General features: G+C 44.6%; 1 long non-coding RNA gene across 1 annotated transcript in view; it reads right to left on the bottom strand.

Moving 5' to 3' along the window:
• LOC111559711 overlaps window positions 1-22103 on the bottom strand; it is a 123272-nt gene that overhangs the window by 78139 nt on the left and 23030 nt on the right. Inside the window, exon 2 of the long non-coding RNA XR_006595595.1 lies at window positions 20628-20791. This is a non-coding gene — a long non-coding RNA (uncharacterized LOC111559711). The remainder of the gene's footprint in view (window positions 1-20627; window positions 20792-22103) is intronic.

Genomic DNA, 22103 nt, shown 5'->3' on the forward strand with positions numbered 1-22103 from the left:
ATCACACAGTATTAACGACCACCAGAGCCATGTCCAGGATGAATCATCCCAAACTTGGTCAAGTAGACAAAGATAAACAGCACTGTGGGGAGGAATCCTAGACTGGTCTTTGAGTAAAAATAAAACAACATCAATGCTATAGGTAGCATGTAGGGAGTCTCACATTCCAGAAAAAGGGCTGAGCACTTGACATGCCTGATTTCATTGAAGCCTCACAACAGGCTCATGCAGTAGGAACTAATTATTGTCTCCGTTTTACAGACGTGGCTCCTGAGGTTTGGAGAGAATGTGGGACCTGTCCAAGGTCACTCAGATGGGTGACCACAGGAGCTGGAAGTCAGGCCTCTGTGACTGAGCCCTTGAAGACATTAAAGAACTGACCAGCCACTCAGAATCTCCCTCCAACTATCTCCACAATGTGGGCAGTAACAACTGCCTTGCTTCCTCCCAGGGTTCCCTAGAAAATCTATGGGAAGGACTTGGGAGAAACAGAAAGCTCTGAGAAAGACTGGGCAGGTGTGATGACCATCTAGGCAATACAGTCACAGTTGCCATCGCAGATGGTGGCCTGTCTTACCCATTTCACCCATAGAACACACCGATAATGTGTGTTGCACAAAACAACTGTCCCCTAGGAGCAAACATTCAGTCCAGAGCAGCCCCACATTATGTCTCTCCTCCAACCGGCCTGCAGGCCCTGGTTGGCAGCACAGACTAGTGCTTTGGAGTCTCTGGGACAGACAGTCATGACTCTACTCTTCTTCCAACATTTACTGTCTGTGCCAGCTCCAAGCCTGTTCTCATCTGTGAACAATAATAATATTATAGGGGATTTTCTTTGGCGGGGGTGGGGGGATTGTATTTTATCTCTTTTGAAACTATGCAATATTTTAAATATTGAAAATATGAGTAATAATATATAACCCATCAGCAGTTTAAAAAATAATCACTGACACTCCACTCATACCCCACTCCATCCATTCCTCTTCTCCCCTTCCCTGAGGTAAGCATTCCCCTGAATTTAATATAGAATAAAAGTTGGTAAACTTTTTCCATAAAGGGCCAGATTCTAAATATTTTCAACTTTGTGGGCTACTTGGTCCCTGTCATAAGTATTCAGCCATACTCTTGGAGCACAAAGGCAGCCACAGACAATACGTAAAGAATGAGTGTGGCAGTGTTCCAATCAGTTTTATTTATAGACACTGAAATTTGAATTTCATATATTTTGCAGGTTTCGTGAAATATTGTTCTTTTGATTTTTTTATCAACTATTTTTTTCTTACATGTCATTTTTTTTAATGTTTATTTTTGAGAGAGACAGACAGAAAGTGAACGGGGGAGGGGCAGAGAGAGGTAGACACAGTATCTGAAGCAGGCTCCAGGCTCTGAGCTGTCAGCACAGAGCCCGACACAGGGCTCAAATTCATGAACTGCAAGATCATGACCTGATCCAAAGTCGGACGTTTAACCCACTGAGCCACCCAGGTGCCCCCCTTACATGTCTTTTTTTCCAGCTTTATCAAGATATAATTGACCCATAACTTTTATCAACTATTTAAAACCATAAAAACCTTTCTTAGGTCACAGGCCATACAAAATATGGTCACAGGCTAGACTGGACCAGTGGCTGTAGTTTGCCAATCCCCAGCATATATCATTCCCATACATATTTTAATACTGAAATTCTATATGTGCATATCCATGCAGACAATTGTGTGATAGGTCTTAAATTTTCATATAAATGGTATTGTTTAGTACATTTTCTTCTACATTTGACTTTTTTTAACACTATGTTTGCTATTTAGCTGTGTTGTTACATATAACTTTATTCATTTTAACTGCTGTATAGGATTTCACTAGATTAATTTACCACAACTTAATTCCAGGATTCCACTACATGAATTTAACACAATCTATTTACCTTGATAGATATTCAGATTGTTCTGTTGTTTCACAGTTACAAACAATGCTGCAGAAAGCACCCACACACACATCTCCTTGTGCATGCACACACAGTTTCTTCTCTAGGATTGCTCCTCCAAGTAGAATTGCCTGGTCTTGGGGTGTTTGTTGATTACATAATGCCAGAATTGTAAAGAACTCAGTTCTATGCCTGACACCCACGGAGTATCCAATCGCTGGTAGCCCATGTTCCTCTGGGTCCCCCTCAAGTACCAGGCAGAGGATTTATTACTAATTTTCAAGTGTTTTTAAAAAGTGTTTTAAAATAAATCCTTTTAAACTTAATTCAAAGATTATCAGGGGCAAAATGTGTGGGACAAATCATGGATATGCAGGCAATCAAGGAGAGAATCCACCAGCAAGGTCAGAGTACTCAGCAATGGCTTTCCTAAAAAGCAATGTCAGGGTTGGGGTGGGGGTGGGGGGGGGTGCCGGGGTGGCTCGGCTGGTTGAGTGTTCAACTTCATCTCAAGTCATGATCTCAAGATTCATGAGTTTGAGTCCCGCGTCGAGCTCTGTGATGACAGCTCAAACCCTGGAGCCTGCTTCGGATTCTGTCTCCCTCTCTCTCTGCCCCTCATCTGTTCTCTCTCTCTTTCTCAAAATTAAATTAAAAAGTGAAAATTAAAAAAAGAAAAAAGCAATGTGGGGCTTGAAGTTAGAAGGGATGCAGGGAAAATGGATGCTTGCATGAACTTGATAACATAGGCTCAGAGTCAGGCATAGGTGTGGTGTGCAGGGGAAATCCAGAAGACCAGCCTGGCTGAAGCTCAGAAGCTGTGTAGGAGATAAAAGAGAGAAAATTTGCAAAGTCCTTTTGGTGGGCTCTGAATGCCCACCAAATGCATTTGGCGCCCTCTGAATTCAGAGGTATGTGGCCTGGCTTGCTGGACAGTGGGGAGTCGAGGCAAGACCAGTCCTGCTAAGAAGGGCAAGAGCTACCCACTGGGAGTGTTAACTCAGCCGGTCCGTTTGGTGCAACCCTGAGAGTTGATGAAGCCAAGCCTGAGGTGAGGTCAGGGCATTCAGGGGCCAGATCCAACACTGGCAGTGTCACCATCCAAAGTGAGCCTTCAGAACTAGCTTGTGTGTGCAGGTGTTGAATGGCCAATGCTGCCATCACCCAGCTAGATCAGACCTTTAGGGAATTCTGCTGGGAGCCAAGCTTGAGAGCAAGGCTTTTTTTTTTTCCTTAAGTTTTTATTTAAATTCTAGTTAAACATATAGTGGAATATTGGTTTCAGGAGTAGAATTTAGTGATTCATCACTTACATATAATACCCAGTGCTCATCACAAGTGCCCTCCTTACTACCCATCACCCATTTAGCCCACCCTCCCATCCACCTCCCCTCCAGCAACCTTCAGTTTGTTCTCTATCATTAACAGTCTCTTATGGTTTGCCTCCCTCTCTCTTTTTTTTCTTCCTTCCTCTATGTTCATCTGTTTTGTTTTTTAAATTCCACATATGAGTGAAATCATATGGTTTTTGTCTTTCCCTGACTTACTTCGCTTAACAAGTAAGAGTATATTAATAATATACTCTAGCTCCATCCACATCACTGCAAATGGCAAGATTTCATTCTTTTTCATGGCTGAGTAGTATCCCATTGTGTATGTATGTATGTATGTATGTATGTATGTATGTATGTATACATACCACATCCTCTTTATCCATTCATCAGTTGATGGACATTTGGGTTCTTTGCATAATTTGGCTATTGATGATTGCACTGCTATAAACATTTGGGGTTCATGGGCCCCTTTGAATCAGTATTTTTGTATCCTTGGGTAAATACCTGGGTAGTGCAATTGCTGGGCCATAGGGTAGTTCAATTTGAGAGGCAGTCTTTAAGTAGCACATTCCACTCTCTGGTCCTGGCTGTGGAGGGGGGGGGGAGTGGGTGGTGGGGAAGGGGAACAAAGCTGCTACCTGAAATCAGACACAACATGGAAATGGTGAGCTGGTATTGTGGCTCTTTCCAAGGCTGAGCCCAATCTAATCCAACTTGGCCTTCTTAAAAAGTGACTTTAAACTGATTTAGCCTTTGTCATTCAGGCAGAGATGGGTATACTATCATTCATCCAGCTGGGACTGCAGAGTCTTACATTCCCCACTTTAACCTATACATAAGTCTATACCTATACACAATTATTGTTATTAAAGGGAAACCCTGGTTAAGACATGAAATCAGAGAAAAAGAAGAACAGAGGAAATCAATAACACCTCTTCAATCACTCATTCAATGTATACATATTTATTAAGTCCCTTTCACATGCACCACTGTGACAGGTACAGTAGGGCCATGGCACTATATAAAGTTATAACATATAAAGTCCACCTTAGAGGTCAAGACAGTGCTGGGTTTTTTTTTACTAAAAATACAAAGCAGCACACGCTAAGTGCCAGAATCTTTTGAACAATTAACACAATGAGAATTCGAGGGAATAAAGAAAGGTTAGAATAAGCCTGGGAGAGGCATTTCAAAGTGGCATTTTTAAGAACTGAGAAGCTAAGAGATAGTCTGTCTCTCCCAAAGAGACAGACTGGGATAAGCAGGTTTATGATGGTAAAAATGGGCAAGATACATTTGGGCTGAGTGAGGCCTGATGCTGTGGACTCCTCCAATCACCAGAACAGAGCCACTCAGTCAGTCCTGCCTGAGGGATGTTCATTGCCCCATGTGTCAATGCTCTCTCCTCCCCAGGATTCTGGTGACATGGGCCCTGCCCCTTTCTGCCTCTTCCTCCTTCCAGGCTCCTGTGGGAGCCAGGTACCCCAAGTATGTAGATTCTGTGGCTCACTGGCCTTGTTACCTTGGGCAGGGTCACTCATCCTCTCGAAGCTTTCATTCATCTGATGATGCCCTCACTCACCCACTGATGTAAATATCAGAGATAGCCTACACTGAGTCAGTGTAAGTAGGAAAGGGTCCTGCACACCTGTGGCACCGTCACGTCTGTCGTGCTCACAGAAAAAGTTTGCAACGTGAACACCAGGAGTATAACCAGCAACAAAATCTGAAAGGATGTGATCAGGCCATGAGCAAGAATGGCATTCCATTTGAAATGGAAGCTTCAGCCACAGATACCCGACGGATGGGATTCTGGGCCTCATCACCACTTCCCTTTCATCACTATGAGGCAGAAAAGAATTGATTGAGCCGATGGGTGGACATTTGGAGAGCAGGTGGCAATCGTTAAAGTTGTTACATCCATGATTTACTGGCATGCCGCTTGGCCCTTGGGCAGGACACCACCACTCTCTAGGTTTGTTGGGAATGGCTCAGAAATAACCTAAAATTTATCTCCAGGTCTTCTCCCAGGTGGGGGCTACAATTCTAGATGACAGTGGTTTCGAAATGGTGTCCCCACACCCCAAGGGGAGCATAAGATGAAGCACTGGGGTGTGGGAAGAAAAGATTAGAACTTCTACTTACAGTTTTTCTAACATATAACTGCATTAGTTTTCTATTACAATATAACAAATTACCACAAATTTAGCAGCTTAAAACAACACAAATGTATTATCCCACAGTTTCTGGAGGTTGGAAGTCCAGCTGGACTTGATTGGGTCCTCTGTTTAGAATCATGCAAGGCCAAAATCAAGGTGTGGGCAAGACCACATTCCTTACTAAAGGCCCTGGGGCAGGATCCTCTTCCAAGCTATTCAAGTGGTTGGCAGAATTTAGTTCCTTGTGGCTATAGGACTGATGTCACTGTTTCCTTACTGGTTGTCAGCTGGGGGCAGTGTTTGCTACTCATTGTTTCCATGGTGACTCCTCCAGCAACTGTGGGCTGGCTTCTTCTCACACTCCAAACCTCTCTGATCTCCCCTTTGTCACATCCTTGTGACTCCAGCCAGAGAAAATTCTCCACTTTTAAGGTTTCATAGGATTAGACTGGGCACACCTGGATATTCCAGGATACTCTATTTTAAGGTTCTTAACCTTAATCACATCTGCAAAGTCCCCTTTGCCATGTAAGGTCACATGTTCACAGTTTCCAGGATTAGAGCATGGACACCTTTGGAGAACATTCTGCCTACCACAATTATAAAGAAAATAAGCTTTACTAATATTTTATAGATTGATACTTGGGGATAAAGGACCAGTGTCATATATGGTACTAAAGGTGTCTTCAGGGAAAGGTAGGAATCTCACACAAGGAGAGTTTGACAGCAACACCCTCACTCATTTGTTTGCTTTAAGCACAGTATGACAGATTAAAATTTATGCCTCCACAGAGGCTGGGATTCAGAAATGAAAGCCTCAATTCCCATCTTTCATTTGGACTTATATATCTTATACTTTTTTAGCTATCACAGCCCGGGTATTGAAAAACTGTTTCTAGAAGTAGACTTTTGACTCACTGTGTCGCAGAGCATTACACCAAGATTTTCAAAAATAATGAGCCTACCTGACCCCATTGCTCTCACTAAAAATACTATTATTGATAACATAATCTTAGCACAAAGAGCTTTTCATATTGTTAATAGATCAAAATGAGGTTTTGTTTAGATATTTATGCCATTTGTATCAATTCTTAAAATTTCATTCAGGAGTTTGCTTTTAAATATATGCAATACATGAATACAAAATGTATGCGTACATCAATTACAAATACATACATACATACATACATACATACATACATACATACATACACGTATGCTAAGCATACATTCTCAAAAATGCTTTTACTGATAAAGTTGCTCAGCAAGGTTTAAAGGATACAACCTTAGGTTCCAGACAGAGACTGTGGTGGGGTAATCACAAACCTGCCGGAATTATTTCAAAGTTCTTCTTCAAACTTTCTAAATATATTGCTTTTCCAAATTTTGGGGGTTTGGGCTATGATCAGTTTTTCAAGCAATCTAGAGAATTTATTTTCCAAGTAGCCCCTTGCCCCAGGCTCTTGTTTTGGCCCAAGCGTGTTAAGAGAAGAAAATGGAGTTTTCTTTCAGGTACTACTTTCTCAGGTGCACACTGAGAGACGGGGTGTGGGCCTCCTGGTTGCGTGCATTTAGGGTCCGGCGGGAGGTGAGAACCTCTGAATGGCCGTGCCGGGGGGCTTCCTGTGCAAGACTTTACACATTTGCAGTCCTATCAATCCAACACCTATGGGACAGGAAGCCAATGAGGTTTGTGGAGCCAGATAGCCAAATAAAAAAGGATCACTTTTTACTTTCCTGAAGTTAATTAATGCTGAACGGAGCAGGCCAAGTATAAAACCGATGAGGCTTTCTCTGAGCGAAGACTCCACATTTTACCCATAAAGCCAAATAACCCTGACCCTGGGGCTCCCACAAATGCAGGGCAGGCCTAGCTGGGAGGTACAGAGGAACTAACACTTTTCCCTTCACACTCCTTCTGGTGTTTCCCTTCTGGGTCTTATTTTTATTCATTTTTCCAGTTTATAAAACACACTCACCGATGGGCCCTTGGGGCACATGTGGAAAAGCTTAAAAGACACAAGTACAAAAACAGACTGACTTAGAGTCAAGAACGAAAAACATGAGAATTCTCCTCCATCTCGCGCCACCCCCCCACCCCCCGCTTCTGCCCCAGTTACATTCTGGGCCTTCATCTCCCGTATTTCCTGAAAGGGCCATAAAGTGGGGATTTTTCAGAAGAAAAAAGAGGTGGGTGTCAGAACTATTCTCTAATATCTCCATCCAAGTCTTGCTCTGGAGTCTAGTGCTGTAGCCTGAGGTGGTTTGGCAAAGGGGTTGCTTGAACAAGGAGTTCAGGACTCAGCAATGGGCAGAGGGGCCTCTTCATCTGGTTCCAGCCCTGGACAGCCTCCAGGACATCCAGGTCACTTCCAAGATCCCCAGGATCCAGACCCTGTGCATATGGATTGGAAGCTCCAATTTCCCACACCAGGAAGGGAAATAAAGACTATACTCTTTGAGGACTGCCTAAACAAGTGGCTTGAAAAGGGCCACTCGGCCCTCCCTTTTAAAAGAGTGCTGGTGAAATTATTTTAATCTGCTCTCTTACACAGCTGACACACAACTTGAAGTGTGTAGAAGACAAGACATAGAGAGGTAGTGTCACTCCATTATTCCCCCTTTTATTAAACACTTATTTATTGAGCACCTACTATTTGCCACAGGCTAGACATACATCTGCAAATGGAACAGACTTGCCCCTGCCCCTGTGTGTCTTACAGGTTTGTGCAGGAAGACCAAGGCTAAGCGAATAATCACACCAAATACCTAAGTAATTGCAGTAGGGCCTCACGCAATGGAGAAAAAGCACAAGGCTCTATGAATGCGCACCTTGGGGACACTAACTCAGTCTTTGGGTCAGGGAAGGCCTCTCAAAGTACATCTAAGGGGAACCCAAAGGACGCAGGGAAGGTAGCCAGGTAAAGCGTGGGGCAAGAGCCTTAGAGGCAGAGGCCAGAACCACAGAGGAGGCTGACAGACACATAGGGCTGGGGGCATGAGTTGCAGTTGGAGAAGAGCAGGATATTCAAGGCCTGGCTGGCCAAACTCTCAGGGTGCAGGTTTCTTCTAAGTGCACTGAGTGACATAACATGATCCAATTCACATTTTTAAAAAGATCACGCTGGCCAGCATAGAACTACTCACCCACAGGGGCATCTGGGTGGCTTAGTTGGTTAAAAGTCCAACTTCGGCTCAGGTCATGATCTCACAGTTTGTGGGTTCAAGGCCCATGTCAGGCTCTGTGCTGACAGCTCAGAGCCTGGAGCCTGCTTCAGATTCTGTGTGTGTGTGTGTGTGTGTGTGTGTGTGTGTGTGTGCCCCTCTCTGCCCCTCCCTCACTCTCTCTCTCTCTCTCTCTCTCTCTCTCTCAAAAATAAAAAGTAAAAAAAAAAAAATTAAAAATAAATAAATATATACAATAATAAAGAACTATTCACCCATAGCCTACAATCTTTCTTGTCCCAGGATCTCTGTGAAACATGGTTTGAAAACCTCCAACTTGAGTAATTATGATCATGGTCTTCAATCTCCTCAGAGCCTGACTCCTATGGTCATGAGTGGTACTTTTGGGTGGTTTGCTGAGAATCTCACGTGCAGCAGACACACAAGAGCATGGACGGAACAGACTGGATTCTAGGGCACAGGGACACATCATGTAGCAGGAGGTCAAACACACTGCACAAAGTAGCAAACCCACAAATGCAGAAATCAGGCAAGAATTGAGAGTGGACTTTCAGTGAAGCATTCTCTTCCAGGGTGGGGTGGTGGAGGGGAGGGTGCTGGCAGGCAGCAAGAGGCCACTGCCCACTCTTGATTTCCCTCACTCAGTCAAACACTGCCTCTTCTGCCAGGCAGTCAGACTCTTTGGCCACAAAAGATTGAGATAAAATAAGGTTGTCCCCATGGCCTCTTAATCAAATGATGAAGCATGACACTGTCAGGACACTATTTTTTCCCCTGAGGACTGTGAACACATCCTTCTGGAGCCAAAGGGGAACAAGCAAAACCAAGCCATCCTGCAAAGCTCTGGGCACACATGCCTTGAAATGTCACTGAGGACCAGGATCCGTGAATCTTCTTCCTGTCTGAGGAATCTTCCAGAAGGACACCATTCTCCAGTGCCTGTTGTGCTGTGGTATTTTCACAGGAAAGGGAAGCAGGGCCTCTTCAAATTGGCTACATGCCCCAGGTCCCCCCAAAGTTAACATAATGCATGTATTCTGCTCTGACTTTCTTTACAAATACAGAGCTGAGATGGGAGTTAGGGGTAGCAGGAGGGGGGAAGGCAGTCCTCTGTGATTTATTAATCCTACTTCCACCCTTCATCCAATGCATGAATAAATGAAAGAAAAGGTGTACTCAGCTGAGAAAAAAGAAAAAAAAGAAAAAGAAAAAAAAGAAGGGAATAAGAGACACCCCCTGGCCAAAACATGAAAAAATAGGCAATTTTCCCAAAAAGCCATTGCATAGGTTAAAATCGCCCCAGGGAATGTTTAACTTGCTCCTTGGTCATTTATTTGAGCTTTAGGCCACTCCTGGGCTGTGGTGTTTAATGGAAAGAGTATTTACCTTAGCAACTGCAGCAAACCAGGGATCCAGCAGGCATGCTGGGAGGACACAAAATACCTTCACGAAGGAGGCCATCAGCTAAGAAAATGTCAGCCTTCGCATTTGGGGATGCCATCAAGGGATCTTTTAAAAATATTTTTCTGTTAATGATGGCTGAAGGTAGAGAAAGAGAAAGAGAAGAAAAAGGCACACTCAAGTTTCCCTTCTATTTTTCACCACTACCCCTGCTTTCTCCTTCTCCTCTACCTCTAATGAACAGTATGCAAGCGGGTAAAGCAGACTGGGCAAAAAGGATCATTTAGGAATGGGGGTTCAGAAAGCAATGCCCTTCTTCCTGCCATCTTGTTGCCAACAGTCACCAATGTGTATATGGGAAGCTAAACGTAAAATCCTAGAGGTCATTTTCCCCACAAGCCAGGAGGTAAAAGGTATGCACGCATATGCTCTTACAACTCTCCATGACCAGTCATCTGATCCCCATATGTTAAATGGACAATATTTCACTTGCCTATGTCTAATATCAGGCCTGTAGCACATATACCTGCCAGCATGCGCACACACACATGCACACCCCAGGCAGTCCTCTTGTTTTCAGGAACACGAGAAGGAATCTACTATTTAGATGCAGCCAACTGGACTAGGTAACACAGGTGGCCTGGAGTGTTAGGCCCCAGACCTTAAAAAAGAAGCAATGGACATTTATATGTTCCAAGGCGCTCCACTGAGCTCTCTGCCTGGTGACTCAGCATAAAACCAAAGGCTGTGTTCTCCCACCTTTTTATGAGGAGGTTTCCTAATAAATGGGGGAAAGGGAATGTAGAGAATACTGGGGGGAAGAGGGAGTGCTGGTGGGGACGGAAAGCTGTAAGTGCAGAGGGAAGCTACCATCTGGGACTCTTACTGCAAGCAATGGAAAGGAGGATCAAGTCAACACCTCATCTCCCCCCAAGTCACCTGAGCCATCACCATTTCAAATGTGGTGTTCAGCCTCATATCCAGTCTTCAGTGTGGGCAACAGAGTGCACATCTGTGTTTTTAGGACCAGATTAGCAAATGCAGCCTCTGTGTTTGATTAGATAGGCTAGATGCAGGAAGAAATGAACCCAAAATGCAGTACCTTCACACAACAGAAGTTTGTTTCCTGCTCATGCAAAATCTTGGGAAGGTGCTCTGGTATGTGAGCAGTTCTCTCCCACACAGTCTTTCAGGGACTGAGGCTCCTTCTGTCATGTGACTCTACCATGCATTGAAGCTTCATTCCCCTAGGGTCAATGGAAAAGGAAAAGGACATGGGAGAGTCTTGACCTGAAGGAGCACACCCCGTGTCCACCCCACATTCCACTGATGAGAAATTGTCACATCTCTACTTAGATGCAACAAGGGGAGAGAGACATGTAGCACTTTCCCAGTGACAACTCGATAACATGGAAAGGGACATGGCTATCTTTTCCACAGGAACTCCGAACCTTATGCTCCCAGGAAAAATCTTCATTTACACATGATGACTAAGAGACTATGTTCAGTTCACTTGACTTCTAATTTCTATTTAAAGTTGGGGAGGTGATCAAGGAAAAGGGAGGCCAAGTATAAGTCACTTACCTCTCTTTGATTAGTTTTGGTTTGATTGGCTGGTTAATGCATGAATGGTATCTTAGCTGTCCCCCACCCCAGGCTGAACTAAATGTGAAGATTTTCATTGGTTCCATCATCAAAAAAAGGTGAAGTCCAAGTGTATCATTGCCTGCAGGGCCCCAATCCACCTGGTCCTGGCTTACTTTACCAGTTCCCTCTCTGGCTTCCTCCTCCCACCCAATCATTCAGCCCACACACCAGCCACATCTAGTTCCTTGTGCTACCCAAGCCCACCATGCTCTATAATGCCTATGCACCTTGCACACTGTTCCCTCTGCATACAATGCTCTTTCCTCCCTGCTGTGCCTGACAAACCTTCTTGGACCATTCAAGGTACAGCACAAACATCTCCTATTCCTTCCTTTCTCATTCCATAATCCTTTGAATATGCATCCAATAAAACACTTAACACATTGTTCTGTGTCAGGAGTGTCTGTCTCTGATTAGACCAGCAGTTCTCAACCGGAAGTGATTTTGCCCCCCAGGGGACAACAGGCAATATCTGGAGACATTTTTGATTGTCACAACTGAGGGTAAGGCAGAGCAGGGAGGGAGTGCCATTGGCATCTAGTGGGTGGAGGCCAGGGATCCTGTTAAACATCTTACAAGGCACAAGACAGCCCCAACAACAAAGAATTACCTGGCCCAAAATGTCAAATAGTGCAGAGGTTGAGAAATCCTGAATTAGACAGCGAGTTCCTCAGGGTATGGACATTCCATATTTTCAGAATCACCTTCACAATGTCACAACGCTAACAACGCACACAGTAGGCTCACTATAAATGTTAGATAAAAGGAGAGATACATGGATCAACAGCTGAGCAGACCACAAAGACTGAAGAGCAGTGAGGCTGAGCTGATCTCCTGAGACGTTGCTGGCACATAAAGACGTGGAATCTCCAAACCTGGAGCCTTCATGGCCAGACAACAACTAGCTAAACTGCAGGAGCTGCCAAAGAGAAACTCCAGAAGGACAAACACTCTTCTTAGAGCTTACCTCTAAGTTAGGCATTTAGCTAAATACATTCGACATCATTTCAGCACACAGTTCAAACTTTGGTTTCCCTTTCTTTCTTTCTGCAACTTATATTCCACTAATTGATTTGTATAAAATCAACTTGCATTCTGAATTTGTCAGTTCTGCTTTGTGCATCTTCACACACTTTAGTCCCTGGAAACTACAAGGGGCAAAGTGTTACATAAACTGGTTAAAAAGCATATTTTCAGTAATGACATATTATTTTTGTTTAAGTTTATTTATTTATTTTTGAGAGAGAGACATAAAGAGAGAGAGAGTGTGTATGAGCAGGGCTGGAGGTGAGGAGGGGCAGAGAAAGAGAGAAGAAGAGAGAGAATCCCAAGCAGGCTCCACACTGCCAGCACAGAGCCTGATGCAGGCCTTGAACCCACGAACCGTGAGATCATGACCTGAGCCAAAATCAAGAGTTGGACGCTTAACCTGCTGAGTCACCCAAGAGACCCTCAGCAATAACATATTTTTTTAAACCAGACTTACTTAACTGAGGTTTACTGTGGCTACTCCAGAGCAGACAAGAACTAAGTAAGTGACTACTAGACCTAAACTGCTGCACTCCCATGGCGTCCCCTACCCCAAGCCCTGCAGAACTTCCAGTTAGAAAAGCAGTGGCAGTACAGGGGTCATCCCCTCCTTGTCCCATAGACCCCAGGTGTCCCTCTTCTGTTAGTAAATGGGCTGACAACCCCAGCCAAGCCGCGATGTCAGAGGGCAACCCCTACCCACTGGCTACTCCATGACTGTGGCCCAGAAACTCTATAGGTGGCAAGCTCGGAGATCTGCAAAGCTCTCTCCATAGATGCCCCACATACCACCATGCCCAGTGAAATCTTCAGGCTTTTGACAAGCATGTTCAGCTGAGTTCAGCTTGGGCCAATTCCAGGTTTTTACTGAACAAAAGCTCTGTGCCAGGCACGGAGCTCGAAGCTGAAGATTTAAAGAGAAATAAAGAAGAGAACCATTGGAGGGGACAGGGGATGCAGACACACTGACAACTAATGGCAGGGCTGTGTATAAGTACAGTGATAGCAAGAGGTATGAAGCACCATGTGGACAGACAGGCCCAGTCCTTACCACGCCCCCTCATATCAGAGAATGGCAGCTAGCTCTGAGGGAGAAGGGAAGAGGTGGACAGATGCTGACCTACAGCCTTAACTAAGTCCACAGGCTTAGGTTCCTGACAACTTTGATGACAACCCTCTGCCCAGGCCTCCCCTTGGACTTCAGAGGGAACCAAGCTTTCCTTGTACAACCCCCCACAATTCCATTTCATAGGAGAGGCTGGGGGTAGATGACTAAGTCAGGCCTATCAGGAGTTGAGCCCACTGGGACCTGGGGGTCTCATGCAGACTAAACATTTAAAACCCTGAACTCCCACAGATGTCAGCTTGGCTGGACGGCATAGTCAGACACCTCTGAACGGCCATCCACTCCCTGTCTGAGAATAAACAGGACCATGAACTATTGGGATTTTTTTTTTGGTATGTGTGTGTGTGCGTGTGTGTGTGTGTGTGCGTGTGTGTGGTTTTCTTCTTTAAGGAAAGAAGGAAAACGGCATTGCTGTAACCCAGAGGTCAGAGGCTCAGCCCTTCCCACCTCAGCCCACACACACACCAATTCCCTCAGCCCCACGAGTGACTGCAGGAGACAGACTTTCCCATGACTCTGTCCCTCCTCACCCGGACCCGTCCAGATGCCATCAATGCCTCTGATCCCTCTCTTCCATGAAGACTAATTCTCACATCTCTGGCTGCAGGGCCTCCTCCCTCCAGGAGTTATCATCTCAATGTTTCAGATTTGTTCAAAACCACATAACCTGAGGTATGTACCACAGTATCCTTTGCCGATTGTGCCTAGAGCCATGGCCTGTCTCCCTGACCTTACACTGGGTGTGTAAGCAGATGGCTCCAAGTTCCTACCTGAGGCTGAAGGAGTGGCCGCTTCAGTCCCTGCTGTGACCCCCCACCCCTGCCTATGGTGGAGCTGTTGTTCCAGAGGAGTCAACTCTGCTTTTACATGGATGTTCCATGTGACCACCCCAGTCCCAAATGAATCACACAGTTTCATTGCATTAGCAATCCTTTATATACCACATTTCTCTCAGGTAAAGGGTAGAGATCTGATAAATATGGACCCAGAGGACCCAGGATCCAGTAGCTCCAACTTTCTCCCACAAACGTCTGTCTGCCTAGTCTACAGCCTCTCCTTCTTACTGCCAAGGCAGCCACAGCCACCTCAGCCCCTACCCAGGGCCCTCTCTTTCTCCACCTCTCTTTGCCCCAAAGGAGATGCTCAACTGTGACAGCTTGAGAAGTCTATAGGGAAGCTCCTGTGACATCTTCTTCCACTCACTACCACAGAACATCCTTAGTGAGGGTCTTAATCATGATGGAGGGGGAGTCCATTTTCAAACTTCCAGGAATTCAGAGAAGCCAGTGCGCACATCTTTAATTTAATTACTATTTCTTATTTATCACCCGTCATAAGCTTGGGAGCTTTGAGCCTTTACAGAATTAGACATGTGTACTACTAAGGTCTGTAACCCAGAGTACAATAGATTCATCATTGGTCTTCTCCCCTTTTTTTTTTTAATTTTTAAGAAATGTCTTTATCATTCCTCCTTCCCCTAAAATGCATTTACCCTGAATTAACCTTATAGAAAAAAATCCCTCCCCCAGGGAGCAAGAAGAGGGCAGGTATATTAACAGTCAACTCAGAGCCAACCTTTAACCCCGAGCCCTTTCATCAGAAGACTGACCATATATTAAGCAAAAGGGCCAGACCAAGGGCAGCTGCAGCTGCCTTTGGCCCTTCGTCCTTATCACAGATCAGATGCCTCTTCTCCCGGGTTGGCTTCCATCCAGAAGCTCAGTTCAGCCAGTGCAGAGAGTTTCCCGTGTCCAGACTCATTCCAGAATCCAGGACTCTTCCACTGCCTTCAAAAACAGAGTCATTGCCAAGACCCTAGATGGCAAAGCCAGCAGGGATAGACAGAGAGGCTGTGGGGGTGGACTGACAGATGTTTATGGGATGAGACTAGAGCTTCTGGATCTTGGGTCCTCCTGGTCTGTACTTATCAGATCTCTACCCCTCACCTGAGAGAAGTGCAGGTATATAAAGGCTTGCCAATGCAGTGAAACTGTGTGATTCATTTGAGACTGGGGTAGTTCCATGGACAATCCTGAACTGCAACAGTTCTGAATTGCTCTTCACACAGGAGACAAGGCAGTCACCCCACAAGGTGATTTTAGGATTCAGGGAAAGTTGTCACATTTTCCTAATCCCCTCCCCACAAAAACATCTTTTTCATCTTTCAATCTGACGCCTAAAATCCCTCCTGTAAGTTAGAAAAGCCTTGAACTCCACAAATGGAACTGAGGCTATGGAATGCCTCAAGAGGTAACTCATCGGCTTTAGCTCATGCCTACAAGGCATAGATGGTGTCTAGAACTGGCCTCTGAGGAAATTTCACAGGGAGGGCCAGACAGCAAGGAGGAAGCAACCTTTGATGGGAAGAGTCTAATATTTGGAATTAGGCAGGCCTGGATTGAAATTTGGCTTCACTCCATACTAGCTGTGTGATCTTGGCTGAGTTAGTTAACATCTCTGAAGATCAGTTTCTCCATAGGTAAAATATTTAACTGACTGAGTTATGATAAAAAGTAAAGGTGATGGTAAGTAAAGTGGCTGGCACATAGATGGTCAATTTTCTTCCATCTCTACAGGGAGGACACTCCAAAAAAAAAAAAAAGGAGAATAAAAGAAAATGATACTGTCCTTGTTTCACTATTGAGCCCAGAAACAGTATTAACCCCTCCTGAGATATAATAGGAATTCATTAGTAAAATAAGCTGAATAACTGGGTAAGCCACATATTTATAGGGGACCTGAGTGACAGCCTACTTTGATCTATATTCTATATTAGGGGTCAGCAGATTTTCCCTGTGAAGGGCCAGGTAGTAAATATTGCTAGCTTTGAGGGCTAGTCTGTCACAACTACTTAAGTCTGCCATTGAAAGCAGTCAGAGAATTAGACAAACATAGATCCATAAAAGAATAAGCATGGCTGTGTTCCAATAAAACAACATTTACAAAAGCAGGTAATACTCTGGATTTGGCCCCTAGGCTATAGTTTGCTGACCCTTGTTTAATATCAACAAGTCCTTCATTTTGCGGCTTCTTCTGAGCCTCAGAGGGCTACTCTGAAGATTCCGCCATACTCCATACTAGAGTCTGGAGGACTATAGTTTCCATACTAGAATTAAGGAGGACAGAACTCTTGGGCACATACACCAGTTTGTCAAGCCCTCCAGACTGCCACTGGGTTGAGTATGTCAACCTTTTTTAGGGTTTTTGGTGACTATTGCTAATACTTGGGGAAAATGTGCTGAGTCCCAACCCCAGGCTAGTTGGTCATGTGAATTGAAGCTGGGTTGACCTTTTCACGAAAGAATCATAGGTAAGGGTGGCAAACAATATGCAGAGCACTTTGTTCCCTTCCCATCTTTTATCTCAGTGCATGTCAAAACAAAGCCATGAGATAACCATCACTCTATTTTACAGATCTAAAAACTGAGGTGGCAGGAATGAGATTTACCTGCCTAAGATCTGATGGCTAGTTGTGGCTAATTAGTGACAGAGCCAGAAATGAAATCTAGTTCTTGGCCCCTCTACCACATCACAATATTTCTCCCTGCCCAGTTTTTCTTGCTCTTCCCTTGATTTTAGGACTTCCAAATTGGCAGCGAGAAGTTATCTCCCATACTGAAAGGGACCAAAGTTTTTAAAGAACAAGTAACAAATTAAGAAGTTCAAGTACATAGGAATTATTGGTTTGCTGTGTGATTTGTGATGTCTCAGCAATACTGTGAAGATTATATCTCTTTTTTTTTAACGTTTATTTATTTTTGAAAGAGAGAGAGGGAGAGACAGAGCAAGAGTGGGGGAGGGGCAGAGAGCGAGAGGGAGACACAGAATTCGTAGCAGGCTCCAGGCTCTGAAGTGTCAACACAGAGCCTGACGCAGGGCTTGAACTCACAGACCAAGAGATCATGACCTGACCCAAATTGGACACTGAATCGACTGAGCCACCCAAGCACCTCTATATCTCATTTTAAACAGCAATCTTGGTAGCCTAAAAGTGGGGCTTGGGAGATAGGGGAAGGACAAGGCTGTGGCTTTTTTGTACAGTGCTTAGTCTCCCCAAATTGTTCCTGGCATCTTGTTTCTTTACCTAAGCAGATCATTATTAAGCAGGTAAACCCGACCTTGATCCATTTAAGAACAACTGTCAAAATGGCGGCAGGTATAAAGTGAGCACTGGGCCTTCAGGCCTGCCCTGCAGGTACTGCCTTGGTTTCTGCAGAGATTCTTCCCACCACAGTGCACCAAGCAGAGGAGAACCCCTCTGAGCTCCCCCCAAAAAAGGGAAATCATGATTTGGTCAGGAGTGTTGGTTGATCAAGGAATTCAAGCCTCATTCCTGAGCATGTTTGTTTTCCCCCTTCCAAATGCCCATTTTAAAACTCTGCCTTTGCCCCATGGATTTATGTATAAATCCAAGCATGTATTCATGCTTCTAACTCTTTGAAATAATGGCTAAATATAAATCTTAAGAAATGATGACTAACATATATTGAGAACCAAATCTATGTCAGGCACTTTGTATGCAATAACTCATACGATATTCACAACAACCTCACAGTCGAGTTATTATTATCCCAATTTTCCAGATGAGAAAGGAAGGATCTCAGAGAAGTCACCATTTCGAGTGACACCTCTGGATTGGAGCCAAGGTCTATGTACCTCCGAAGTCCTCCTCCCTTTGCTGGTTTGTGCTCATTAATAGAGCTCTCTTTCATTAAGCTCGGATGAAGTTTCACTGGGAAACTATTTCTGGTGGCTCATTCTCCCCTCCCTGGTCTTTAAAACTTGGTGCCAAAAGGTGAAGGAGGAAAGTGACTACAATATCCACCAGTCTTGCCCTCTTTTATAAAGCGTTTTTGGGGAGACCCAAAGACTCTAGACGCAGAAAGGTATGTCACTGCACCATCCCACTCCAGATGCTTGTCCAGAGTAGCAATGCTTATGTGGGGACTGTGGTGATAAGGATAGACGTTCACCAGGGTGTAGGTAAAGATCAAAGCCACAGTGAACTCTGGTCCACAAGGTGAAAGGTAGGCCATTAGCCCATGCTACTCTGTTTTTCCCCCACAGAAAGGCCCCAGATGGCCCCAGAACCCAAGAGTCTTCATTGCCACTTTCAAGTCTCAAATGCATCTGATTGCCTGGGGTTTCATTCATCACCTTTGAGGTTTCAGGGGATGACCTGACCCTGGGCTGCAGACCAGAGGCTCACCTTCAAGGTCGTGAGTAAGAAATACAATACCACGGCCCCCACCACAGCCTCCTGTCAATCCCTGAGGCCTCAGACAGCCCACAGGAGCCCAGGAAGGAGAAGCAGACAGCCTGACCAGGGAGGGAAGAGAGCACATAACCCTCCAGGGCTTCTCATGCCACCACATAAAAAAAAAAGTGATAGATCAAATTTCATTCATTTCTTCTAATTTATGGAAAGCAAGTCTGAGAGTTTGGGTGGAAGGCAACACAGAGAAAGGTCCCTTAGGTACAGAAACCCAGACGCTTGTGTGTACAGGGGGGAGGTGGGTGACACACTGTTTGACAAAGGTGTCATGTGATATTAAACATGGTCTCAGACCTGTGAACACTGACCTTTGCCCCCTTTCAGCCCCACCCCTTTTTCCCCCAGCTTCCCCCCATTTCAAATCTGAAATGTAGATTTGGCTTGAATACAAAATACCTTTCACCCACCAGAACTGAACATTTGCACACCCGACTGCATTGAAATGATACAATGCCGGGGTCAGAGTAACACAAAATACTAGGACCGCTAGACATAACACAGACTCTTTATTTCTAAACACCATCCTAGCACCTCACAGTCCCCAACCCCCCAACCCAAGGCTCAAATGTAAAAGAATTTCACTTTATCTCCTCAGGCTTGTTTTGCCTTCACTTTCATTATTCATTCAGTGCCTTGGTGCTTTCTTTTGGCTTTTATAAAAAAAAATATATATATATATATATATATATATATATATATATATATATATATATATATGTGTGTGTACACACACACACACACACACACACACACAGACACACTTTATTTAGAGAGCTTTGTCCAACCTCTTGAAAATAGCCCCAGTGTAGGGGAAGGCACCTTCAGAAAGGGTGTGGAAATCTGCTTGCAACTTTCTGGAGTGTAATTCTAAACCACAAGGAAGAATATCCTTCCGCCCTGTGCAGCTGAAAAATTTAACACAACTGCCTTTTCCACTCAGAGGCAAGACATCCCCTCCAGCTGAAAAACTGGATTTTAAAAAGAAGGACCTATAGTAAGATTAATCACAAAGAGGGTATCTTCTCCTCCAAAACTTTCACCTTTAAGTTCTAAGTGTGTGTGTGTGTTGTGTTTAAGGGTATAGACATGTGTATGCATACACACATATTTGTGCAAATATATATAAATGAATAAATATTCACAAGTGTGTATATGTGACTGCATGAATTGTGTGTGCAGGTGTCTGTACATGCATGTGAGCGTGTGTTGTATGAATGTCTTCGTACATACAAGAGCACATATAAGTATATACATATGTGTGTTGGTGTGTGTTCACGCATGTGAGTTATAAGTGACTATGTGAACATGTGAGTGCATGTTCATGCAAATGAGTGTATATATGTATGTGTGAATGTGCTAGTGTGCGTCAATGTGAGTGTATTTGCGTGCATGCATGTGTGCACATGGTAGCATGTGTGTACATGCACGCGTGTGTGTGTGTGCCTGAGTTTTTAATGGAGTAACTCAGCATCTAATTAATCAGCTGGACTAGGCTTGTTGGCTCCACCTTGCTCCTTCAGTCAGGGCTACAAGGGGGTTGAAGTACCTGAAGGTGTGTGATAAGCCAAGAGCCACAGAAACACAAAGCAGCCAACACTCTAGGGAGCCACTTCTGTTGTTGAAGACATTCTGAAGTTTGTGAACTTGACCTTAAGTCCCTGGAAAAGCCTGCCACGGGACGGAAAGCCTATGGCAAGATGAGGCCACGTCCTAGAACAAAGCAGGGGAGAGAGCAGGATTCAGCATCGCTGCTTGCTTGCCCAGCTCCCTACTTGGTCAATCTGCCCCAAGTTTAGTGGATCTCCACAGGAAAAAACCACCCTAAATCAAAGGAAAGATGCCCAGGCACGCAGCCTTCTACATTTCTACATTTGTGGGGTAAGAGACTGACACATCCTGATACATCCAAACTGGCCCAACCCTCCTAAAACCTTCCTCATCCCACCTCTTCCCAAGCATCTCCTCCATCTCGCTTATCCCCAGCATTCGACCCACCAAGTGACAAAAGACTCAGAATTAAATTTTCCTTATTTCCCCCTAAATGTATGCTCTTCACTACCCCCTTATATTTCTAATCTCCTAAACTCATTTAATTATGTCCAGAGTAATTAAACTTGCTATCAGGGGGTATCTGGAAGGAAAGTTAATACATTTTAATTTGACTTATACAATGAATATTCGATCCCACATACAGTGTTGGGGGGAGGTGCTTGTACACACACATTCTTGTATAATACGCTCCTGGGGATCATGGGTTGCAGGAGGTTCTCAGGGTGGGAGCTGGGAGGATTCACCCAGACAAGCTAGGAGACCATGAACACCATGTGGACAAGGCCTCGGGGTGAAAAGGGATTAGTGGGGAGTATTGAAAACCGGGCAGGGTGGGGCTTCCAGAATCTCAAACACCCTTTTGACAAAACAAAGTTCCTAAGATTTAAACCAGACAAAGATCTTCCTCACTGAGAACTGAGGATTTTTATTTCCTTTAAAAGCAGAAGGGGGTAGGGCTTAAAAAAAAAAAAAAAAAAGTGTGGCTTGTACTGAGCCTGCCTCTCAAAATGAATTTTCAATGAGGTTTTTTTCCTGAACTAGAACTAGCCTGGCAGGGAAAGGTGAGCACATGCAGAGGTCCTACGTTCCCCTCCTGAAAAGGAGTAAGAGGTAAGAGACAGAGTACCTGCCTGCCATAGGTACAACACTGTGTTCCCATCTACACACATGCCAGGCCATGCTCGCATGCTTCGTAAACCAAGAGGAATAGGTCTGCATGACTTAGAAAGGACCTTGAGGCCCAAGGCACCAGGTCCTACTCAACACTTAACAGGCTGTGTGACATTGAGCAAGTCCCTTTCCTACTGGGTCCCTGTGACCAGCTAGCCTCAATTTTGTCATCTGTGAAGTGCAGGGTTGAACAGGAAGCTTGCCAAAGTCCCTCTAGCCAGGATTCAGATTCTATCCCTTCTTGCTTCAGACCTCCCCAAGGAGATGTGCCTCCTGGTGAGAAGGGGTTGTAGGCCAAGAT

The sequence above is a fragment of the Felis catus genome, chromosome A3 (genome assembly GCF_018350175.1).
Source record: "Felis catus isolate Fca126 chromosome A3, F.catus_Fca126_mat1.0, whole genome shotgun sequence".
NCBI lineage: Eukaryota > Metazoa > Chordata > Mammalia > Carnivora > Felidae > Felis > Felis catus.